This window comes from Bremia lactucae, linkage group LG10 (genome assembly GCF_004359215.1).
Source record: "Bremia lactucae strain SF5 linkage group LG10, whole genome shotgun sequence".
NCBI classification, from domain to species: Eukaryota; Oomycota; class Peronosporomycetes; order Peronosporales; family Peronosporaceae; genus Bremia; species Bremia lactucae.
In genome coordinates this window covers 3,392,165-3,403,057 of record NC_090619.1, presented here as the reverse complement: position 1 = coordinate 3,403,057, position 10,893 = coordinate 3,392,165, and positions in this window count along the sequence as shown.

The window sequence follows — 10,893 nt, the reverse complement described above, 5'->3', positions numbered from 1 at the left end:
ATCACAAACGGCTTAGAGCCGAGCAGATGAACTCTGAATTTGACGAGAGCATACTTCATAGCAAGTAACTCTTTGTCATGAACTGGGTAGTTCTTTTCCGCAGCTTTAAGCTGTCTAGACTCGAACGCAATAACACGTTCATGCCCATCAACATCTGTTTGTAACAGAGCACTGCCAATGGCAAAATCTGATGCGTCACAGACGACACTGAAAGGCCAATTTGGGTTTGGCAGTGCCAGAATCGGGGCATGGATAAGACTATCCTTAACTGCTCGAAAAGCATTATTTTCGGTGCTAGTCCAGCACCATTCTGTATCCTTTTTAAGGAGATTAGATAATGGCCTAGCCATATCAGCGTAATTTTCGCTATATTTGTGTAAATAATTGGCGAGACCCAACCACTTACGCAAATCCTTTTGGTTTTTAGGAACCGGCCAATCTACTATGGCTTTTACCTTAGCGGGATCCGCTCTAAGGCCTCGCTTTCCAATGAAGCATCCTAAAAAAGGAATTTCGTCTGCGCCAAAAATGCATTTAGATGCATTGGCATACAATTTGTTTGTGCGCATGCACTCGAGCACTGCTCGCAAATGGTCTAAATGGTTTTCCATATCCGACCGACCCTGCTCCACACGATTATGGACAAAAATTTCATCGAAATAAGTCTGTGCATAACCTCGATGAGGGCGAAACAGTTGCGTCACTAGACGATTAAATGTTGCCGGGGCGTTGGAAAGCCCTTGTGGCATAATCATCCACTCCCATAACATGCCGTTTGGGGTGCTAACCGCTGCAAGCGGGATATCACTAGCTCGCATGACCAATTGGTAGTAACCATCAACTAAGTCCAATGCACTGTACATTGTACACCCCACCATATTATTCTGAACAACATCCTCTCTAGGAATGGGGTTTGTGCTGGTATAGTGGCAGTATTAAGCTTATTATAAGCATGTACAATGCGCCATTTACCATTTGGCTTTATGACACAAAATGTCGGCGTCGAATGAGGAGATTTGCTCTCTTGTACCATTCAAGCCTCGTTTTTTGCACGGAAGAAATCGTCAATGACGTCACACTGCTCCTTTGGTAAAGGCCATTGTCTTGTGACACAGTATTTCGTTCCCGGAACTAAGTCAATTTTATGACGAACACCTCTATCTGGTGGTAAAACAGATGGTGATTTATTACATACCACATCTTGGAATTCTTTAATTAAGGAATAAAAGGGATCCGTAGGATCTTTATGGATCGATGACCCATTTCGCGCACTAAGTGCAGCTTTTGTGTCATCCAGGACAGCTTCGTCTAGAAGTGACGATGAGTTTAACTCAACCATAGGTCGAATGACCACCATTTCAGATAAGTCACCAGCTTTTAAGGCTCGATCGCACTTATCAATAGACATTTCGTCTAGCTCTAAACGAGCATGTAACGAGGGGATTGCCGCAAGGCTAACTTCCCCCTCAATGTTACCGGTTACGCCATTTACAAGCGTATGTACTTGCTCATTCGTATCACTTTGTGAGGGTATACACGCTTCGTGTCCATCCTGTCTTGGAGTGGAGACAATACGCCTCTTAGAGGCCGGGACATTCACGTCCCCGGGTTTTCCAGCCTGTATTGGTTCTATACAAGACATGGTGTCTAATTTGACATCCGACAAGGAGTTAGGTAACTCAACTTCCTTATCCAGCGAACGTTTACGTGTCGCTTCACGTGTATTAAGACGGTTTGACCCAATGCCCTGGCGAACTGCCAATAGTGTCACTATTGACACTTAGTGTGGTGCCACCTCGGCCGACCACACTCGGTGGACTCAGACGTGCCACTCGACGTATCTCAGGGATATTGCACCCTTGAGGTCCTGGCGAACCGCCAACAGTGTCACTACTGACACTCATATGATGCCACCTCGGCCGACCATACTCGGTGGACTTAGACGTGCCACTCCACGTATCTCAGGGATATTGCACCGTTGATAATTCGGCCTTAGGCCAACAATGCTTTCAGCATTTTTAGTAAATCGTTATTATAACGAATATCTCTCGACGGAGTACGTGCCGTTCCACTTATTTCTGCTGAATCGGGCTCAGAATTAATCTTTTTAACACTAGAGTTTATTAACTCAGACATGCCAATGTCTAAAACACTGACATACTCATTCAATGATCCGCGCCAATAGCGCTTTTGTTGCCTAGCAAAGGTGGGTTCATGACTCTCCGAAACTTTGCTAGGAACATTGCGCGTGGCGTCTAAGGTCTTAAACCTCCAATCGATCCATGGCTCATGGTGTTCTAACCAGGCCATACCAAGGATGAGATCACATCTTGAATCCAAATCAAGGACGAGACAGCGTTCCATACTGTCAAAGTCCATAAAGTTTATACCTAAGTTCAATGGAACTTTGGGAACAGTGACACGAGTCCCAGTCGCTAAGTGAACAGTGATTGTATCACCTTCATGCGCTCTAAGCGCCTCAACGTATTGTTGACTTCCTTCAAGAGAAAGGCGTCGAACATAATTGCAAGGCGATCCTGAGTCAATTAAAATTGACCACAGCTTATCAAAGCCTTTTACAGTCGCTTGAGCGACTAGCAAGCCAGGCTTGTACTCTCGCCCCGTGCCATTGAGCACCGAGCTAATTGGGGCTAGGTTCTGTTTATTCTCATCTCCTTGGGGTTCAACAGAGCCTAGGTCTTCCCCATTAGGGCGCCCCGCACCTAATAGGTATCGACGTTTTCCAGCACCGTACGAGATCTCTGGCATCGGTCGGAGTTGGAGCTCTTTCGAGCTTCACGCGAATTTCAAAGAGGGCAGGCAGGGCGTAAATGTTTCGTGCTTCCACACATATAACATCTACGGATGGTCTTATGCTGTTCCACAGCTTGAAGAGCCTCTTCTCCTTCCTCAACGAGGCTTAAATCCATAGGTTCCGCTCTATTAGACGGAACCCATGTGCTCGAAGAGCTTGTTCGGAAGGCAGGCGTGCTAACGCGAGCAGACTTAAAGTCAAACTTGGCGCGTAGCGCTATGGCAACTGCCTCTTCGAACGTAGCCGGATGAGATCGGAACAATTCCGTCCGGGCAACGCCCTCATTGAGACCCCCATAAAGATGGTCACTAAAATTGCTTCTTGCACCGGGTTTTGATGCATAGATGCAATGAGAGTTCTCAACTCCTGGACAAAGTCCCCTAGGGTTCTTTTACCCTGTCGAGTCGCTAGGAGCTGTGCTTGCATGCGAAAAGCCTGATCAGGCGGTGCAAACATGCTGGTCATTTGCTGTCTCAGCGAATCCCATGAGGGAAAATTGTCGTTTATGGACGTACTGCACGATAGTGCCCACTCCATGGCTCTACCTCCAAGTTTGGAAATGGCCCAAGCCACCTTTTGCCGTTCTGTTAAGAACAAGGCGGAATCAATGGACATTTCCATCTGCTTAATCCAAAAAGGGAGATTTTCTCCCTCTTTTCCATCAAATGTTTTCACATTTGCAGTTACAGGGCGAGCCCTCGGCTCTGAGTCAGTACAGAGATGTACCGGGTTGGCATAGATGCCGCTAAATGGTCCTGTACCTGACCATTCAGGGAGGCTTCGTACCGCATGAAGGCTTCAAGCCTTGCATGCAGGACCTCTGGTCCCTGGGAGATAATAAATTTCACGTGCCCAAGCCCGAATAAGGTTTTGAGCTTGTCATAAGCGGCGCGTTGCGCATTTGACAATTCTGGAACCTCTTCCATTTTCGTGAAGTAATAGTCTTGTAAAGACTCAGGCGTAGATTGAATACGAGTGCTACCAGGTGTAGCGGAGCTACCTCGCTCCTAAAGTCAGAGGGAGACTTTCAGACTCAATGAGTCACTGAGTTCTATTGAACTAATAGGTTTAACAACTCAGGGAGTCGTACAAGCTATTGAAGCTTAAGGAATCCTAGTTCAAGGGATTCAAAGGTTCGTAGAACCGAGTGGCAACTAGTGCCCAAGAGGATATACCTTAGAAAGGCTTCTATCTCTTACAGATCAATGCGCAAGCCTTAGGAAGGCACTTAACGCTTTAAGATCAAAAGGGAAACTGCAGTTTATTTAATTATTTAAATCTAAAAACCTTACCCTAGCTAATTAAAAATAGATTTTGGCCGCCAGAATTATATCTGGCGGCAACCGCATTTGTTACCCATAATAAATGGGATTTAAGTAACTAACTATTTTAAAATTAGATAAAAGGGTATTTACCCATAAAGTAAATGTACCACAACAACGGTTCTCCAACCGATGTGTACCCCATTACACTAAAATCCGCCTGTTTGAAAGGTAAGCATGCACTTCCGCAAAAGTTGGTAGAAGTCAAGTATAATATATATTTATCCTTAGCTTGACCTCCAAAAACAAACTAACATGCATGTGCAAGAGCGCACCTCCGACCCTTGTCGCTTATTTCCAGCCCTCGTGCTCGATTTTGCTGCTCTTTATTTTCGCTCTTTTTATGACTTGCCATTCAAGTGTGGCTTTCTCACCTGTTAAAAACAGTACATCCAACATCTCCAAACCAAAACACGGTTTCTGATGTGCAGTCACTACTCTCATGTAGATAATTAGGGTGTGTGGCTATAGGATCCCTTATTAATCGAGGGGGTGTGATGTTCCAGAGGCCAAAAGGGCGATCGAAAGACGATTATAAAGGAATAGCTGTTGATTTTTGGATGTAGTGGAATGACCATACAATAAAAAAAAATATATAACGTTTTTAATTAATACAGACGGGGAGGAGGTGCGGCTATACCAAAAGGGGTGTGTGGATATTCCGGCTCCCTTAATTCATTGATTTCTTGATTAAAGTCTAAAACCAACCCCGCCAATCGTTACAAGACACGGTTGTGCGGTGCGCAAGTAGGCGCCATACATATTTTGATATGAATAATATATAAATATAAAGTCTGTAGTAGATAGAAGATCGTTACGTAGGAACTTAATATATTAATACAGTTTTACTTTTTCCCTAAAATAAAGCCTCAGAGTTAACCTTTCATAGCTAGGACTTCCTATACGTAAAATCATCATTCGCACGTCGTGTACGTGAAGTAGTCGAGGCGCCCCACCTTCACTGTAATCAGTTAAGTTGACTAGTACTGTTATCAGCACTAGCAAATGGTGCCCCGTTACAAATCCAAATGCTTTGCGCATTGAGATTTATTATTTTTTATTTGAACTGCTTCGCCGCTATCTGTGTAGTTGTCAAAATTGCCTGCGTTATAGTGCTTCCGAAATCTTGTCATTTCGCTTTTACGGTTGCTGCTTCCGCCGTCGGAGTCAATTTAATTAGATTAAACATACGGGAAGGAGGTCTGGCCATACCAAAACGGGTGTCTGTGTTTACCGGTTCCCTAGATGTAATGTCTTATTGCGTCAATATTACCAAATTTGGTTATACTGGAACTATTAAAGTCAAAATTAATAAAGATAATAAATTTTATACTTCTTTATCTATTTCCTCTCATACAAAATAATATTATTATTCCTAATATAGGAACACATATTTATGTAACGGGACACCCCTTTACATTACCCTCCTTAATCAACAGTCACTACAGTGACTGATGTGGAGTGACAGGGAAATGCTATTATGTCTTCCCATGTAAATTTTCAATACTGGTATCTATACAAAATTTCAATTTTATTGCATTATTGATTTTTGTGTAAAATCAATTCGTTTGCGCATGGTGTCTAAACCTGTGCGCGTCGTCCGTGAGGCCGCAAAGCTGGCGGCTGCACAGATCAGTGCAGCTGTTAGTAATGCAAATGTTCCAGTAGACGCTCATGCGTCTACTGCGGGGAAGAAGTCACCTTCTACTCCAATTGGAGGTGACTGGTATAAGTCACCTGCTTCTCCCATTGTAGGTGACTGGGCCGAGTCGGCGTCATTGCCCGACTATGGAAAACTGTAAAGGCCTCCGAATCAATCGGAGCCACGTCCGTGAAACTTTCGAGTTCTCACGTGACAACCAAAGAGGTGATGACGGAGTTGTTTGACGCTTTGTCAGACCCTTTGGTGTGTAGTCATCTTGTGATGACTCCATGGACGACGACCATCTGGTGATATCGGTATGCATCACCAGGAACGAACTGATCGTAAAGGTCACTTCAGTAAGAATGCTACTGGTAGTGCTAGTAGCATCACCAGGAACGGAGTAAATTCTAGGGATGCGCCGAGAGGCATGTTAGCGTTAACGTTTAATGAGCCAACGGAAGAAGGACCGCAATGTTTTGCGGTTTACTCCTGAAAAGAAGCCTTGGTTACTCTCTAAGGGCAACTAACTCGCTGGTCTGGTATGACCAATGATCGGTACAATAGTCTGTTGTTCGACTCATCCAGGCATCACAAGCCTGGTGAGGACAAAACGGAGTTCATCGATGCCTTTTCCAGCATCAGATGTACACTTGTAAGCGGGCAAATGATATCAAACCTTTGTTCCAAACTTGGGCAGCATTCGTACAGAATGTGCAAACCAGATGCCGCAAGGCCTGGCTTAACACACTGGATGTTTTCCGTGAACGATTCGAAAAATGGACCGTAGTCGGTGCACGCTACAAACTGCATCGTTTGTCTAGAGATGCAGACACACATTGACGCTCGTGGGGAGACTCATGTCCATGCTGCTTTAGGGGTGTAGGTCATACCACTAAGAAGGCATGCTTCCGTAAAAATCCTCATTGGAGGACGCTCATCTCTTGTGAGATACTCGAAAGGGGTTGAGAACCTCCCATCCTTTTATGAGCGCGGGAAACGCTCGTTCTCTGATGGACCCTCTGGCGAGGAGGATGGTCTCGTCGTTCTATCGAACAAGACCCGAAACGTCCATCATCAGTTGGGAACGAGTTTCCCAACTATCATGCGAGGGTGGATACCCTTGTCAACGATCGATTTACCTCGCGGTGGTTCAAGAAGTTCTAACAAGAGGGGGAGGGACAATCGGGTTCGCCACGTTCGACGAACCCGAATCAACATCGTGATTTGGATCGCACCCTTTATTATTTAAGGAAGGGGGGGCCTTGATCCCGAGCGATTCCGTCGCCGCGAGTTAGCGGTGACGGTCGATAATGTTTCCCGTGACCACTTGATAAATAGTGCGCAATTGACTGATTGACTGGCGAACGAAAGGGCACATCAGTCCCTTAAGAACGTGCTAGCGACAGAACGTCAAAACATCTCATCCTTGGAGGATGTAGTGGAGTGTCTGTTCCGTGAAGCCAGATGGTCCCGAGCTAAAGCATGATAGTCTCGGGACATTAGCCTATGTCCCGAGACTATCATGCTTTAGCTCGGGACCATCTGGCTTCGGCAGACGCCTTAGACGTTCCGGGGTGATCTGGGATCGTAAGAAGCCTCGCACTGATGGTACAAGGGGATACGCCAGACATAAGAACGTAGGATGCGTACGCACTCTACGAGGCAGCTCGATCGTGTGCGAATTGCCTTGGCGGCGCGGTAAACGAAATGAGCCGATACACTTGAACAGTAATTTACTACTACCTACATATGTCACTACACGTTTTGGCAGGTTTGCCGCAGACAGTAGGAATAGAATGTTACAATTTGAATGAAAGAATTTCTGCTCTTCATTTTTGTCAGAGTTTCGTTTCTGTCGTTCCACCGCTTCAGCGATGGAAGCCTTTACAAAATGGATCACTCCTTCTCTAGCCAGCAGGAATTCATCTGCTGACTCGGTTCTGTTTCTGTCTGCAGTGCGACCGTTGCGCACTGCGGATATATCAATCTCTTTTTTATTGAGAGTATTATCGTCCTCATTAATATTATTGTTTTTGATGCATGAGTCTTTCAGCATCGTTGTCTAAGTCAGTAATAGCATTAATTTTATTACTGAGTTTGTCCGCTTCAATATTAACTATATCAACAATGGTATCCTTCGCATTGACCTTAGTGCTAATGCGTGATGAGCAAGAGCTAGAAGGCTCTTTGCTCGTGCGATTTCCCCACCCCCTTGAATAAGAGTCAATCTCAAGCAAGTTGGGTATATGTGGATATTGTAAGCCGTTCACATGAAATGGTGCATAACGGTGATCGCCTTGATCTTTTTCTAGATCCGGGCGTACACCGTGTTTGCCCACAATGCACCCAAGAAGTGATCTTTTGATTGCGGCGAATAGACACTTCTTCATATAACTTATGCTTACGCATAAGTGTTGGATCTTTTGGACGTGAGTACGATGTACTTCAACATCCGACTTTTCGTTAATGGCTCTGCTATGAGCGAAGATTTTATCAAAATTGATCGGTGCGAAATCCCTCACCGATCTTAAAAGATTGGTGACGCATCTAGGCATGACTAGCCACGCCCATACCATTTCGCTTAAGGTTACTGCTGTGAACGGGATATCCTGTCGCGCATAAGGATCTGACAGAATTCATCCATCAGATCCATGACGAAAATTTAGTCCTCTTTGGCATACCATTAATGATTACGTCTTTTCGTGGTATCGGCGTTTGAGCCGGTACCGTTGCAGCGGTCAGTTTATTGAACGCATACATAATCTGCCATCCTCATGTTGCTTTACGCACGCAGAGAGTCGAAGATCTATGTGAGGAAGGTGATTCCCTCACATGGCCCGCTGCTAAGCGATCGGCAAAGAATTCGTCGATTGCTAATAATTATTCACGAGGCAACGGCCACTGCTTTATGACACATTATTTGGAACCTGGGATCACGTCTATGTCGTGTCGAGTTGAGTGCCTTTTTTCTTAGGCAACACGCACGGTAGGGATTCAGGGAATACATCCTTGAATTTGTTCAAATCCTTACATAAAGGATTTATCGTCACAGACTCTCAGGATAGAACGTAAAACGTTCCATCCAAACCTTCTTATCGAGGACACTTTTGTCCATCAATGAGCTGCTGAGATCACGTTCGTTCTCAGAAAATACTATTGCCGACCGAATATCGGCCACCTAGTTTACATCTGTAACAAGCACGCAGATCTGCTTGACTTTGTCGCTACACAGATCACGCAGGAACCGTTTCGGTTCAAGCGTTAACAATTAAGTTATTTCCGGAATTGACTTCAGAGGCGCTATCAGACTAAGTGCATTAGCGCTACACTTAATCCGTTGTTTACTAAGACATTAATGTCTATGTTTCCTCTTTAGAACTTATTCCCAAACGTACCTGGGAACAGTTGACAACAGGATTCTGGGGATTGATTCCGCATAATCTTGAAGACTTATTCCCTCCAGTTTTGTTCGGAAGATATTCTTCAACTACCTCGAGCTGTGTTTGCGCATGGACAGCGAGATCTTCTACGAGCGTCTCTTCAGTCGATTTAGGACTTTCGCACTGTCTCTTATAGACCGGTGTTGAAAATTTTCTTGAATGTTGCTTTCCAAGCAAGCATCCTTGTTTCGTACTATTCAGCTTATTCAAGTGGTCGAACTTCGACGCTGCGTGTTCTTCTAGACAGCCGTCGGTAACTATGTCCACGTTACGATAGCGGACCTTCGACGCTACCTGTGCTTGTGCACAGCCGTCGGGATCTAACTCCACAGTGTGATGGGTTTTCACTGAGGTTTTGTGCAGTCGTGCAAGCGACCGACCCACAAGTGAGACCGTCGCACTCACTCGTAGGACATCACATGCTGCACGCAGAGGGGGTGCTAAACAGTTACAGCTGTTGAGACATCAGTTTTAAAAATGCTATTAGCGGGCCGATGCTTCGCGTCGACCCTAAAGCTTAATGATTGATACTCATACCTTAAGGCAGTCAACGGCGACTCCAAGCTAAGATGATTTGTCGAATCAGACGATGCCATTGGAGTTCGCCAAAATCAATGACGATGCGACGAAGGTGAAGTCTGGCATGTTTAACTGGGGCCTTAGGGCGCAAGCTTCACGAGTTATTTATTTTTAAGACGATGTTTTTTGAATTCGACTCAGGCTAACCTTTTAGCCGCCACGTGCTGAATTCAGTGCTCGAGCAGAGCACCTGGATTTGAAAAAGGGAATGTGTGGCCTTCACGCTTACTATCACTAGAAACACTGAGCGAAACGATCGGCATTCTGGCTCAGAAAGTACGAGCCATGCATAAATTGGCAGTGACGATGCCTGCATATCGTTCATTAGAAGGCCATCTGATAAACGTCTTGGAGCGTCACAAGCGTGTGGATTTCCTTCGAATGAGTGCTACGGCATCTCTTGTTTCCAACGGATCGTTGGGAGTCAGTCAGTCGGACTTCATGATTAACATGCCGCCTGACCATAAGGGTCGGACGGGATGCTCCAATACGTTCATCAGATGACCTCGTTGAACGAGAGACAGGCCTCGTCACGGCATGGTGCTGCCAATTTATATATGGCTCGAACATTCTGAGCCATGGTATTCCAAGGATGACATCAAATTTGTCATTCAAATCAAGTACGATGAAATCATAATCGCACTGTTTACCCTTTGACGCGTATTGGATACCAATCTCACGTTTCTTTACTCTTACATATGCGCCTGTTGCTAGGCGCACTTTCATCCTCGGTAAAGGGATATCTCGCTTAACGAACTTGAGCCTGCAATTCTTAAGTGATTGGCGTCGAAGAAAATTGTTCGACGCCCCAAAATCGACTAAAGATTTTAGTGGCAGTTTTTGCCCCTATAATTTTTAAGTTCATTAGGTTAACCTCTACACCTGGGGCACTTACACACAATGTTGTGTGTGAGGAGCAACTTTCGTTAAAAGATCTGCAAGTTCTTTTACATTGCTGGATTAGTGGCGCCGCGCCTACTGACCCCAACCTTTTTTTTACGATCCGCCTCGCCGTTGCTGTTTCGCAACAGTGTCGAATCCGCGTCCTCCGCCGTTGCTAACGGGAGGTCGATCATTTCGCCCAGTTTCATG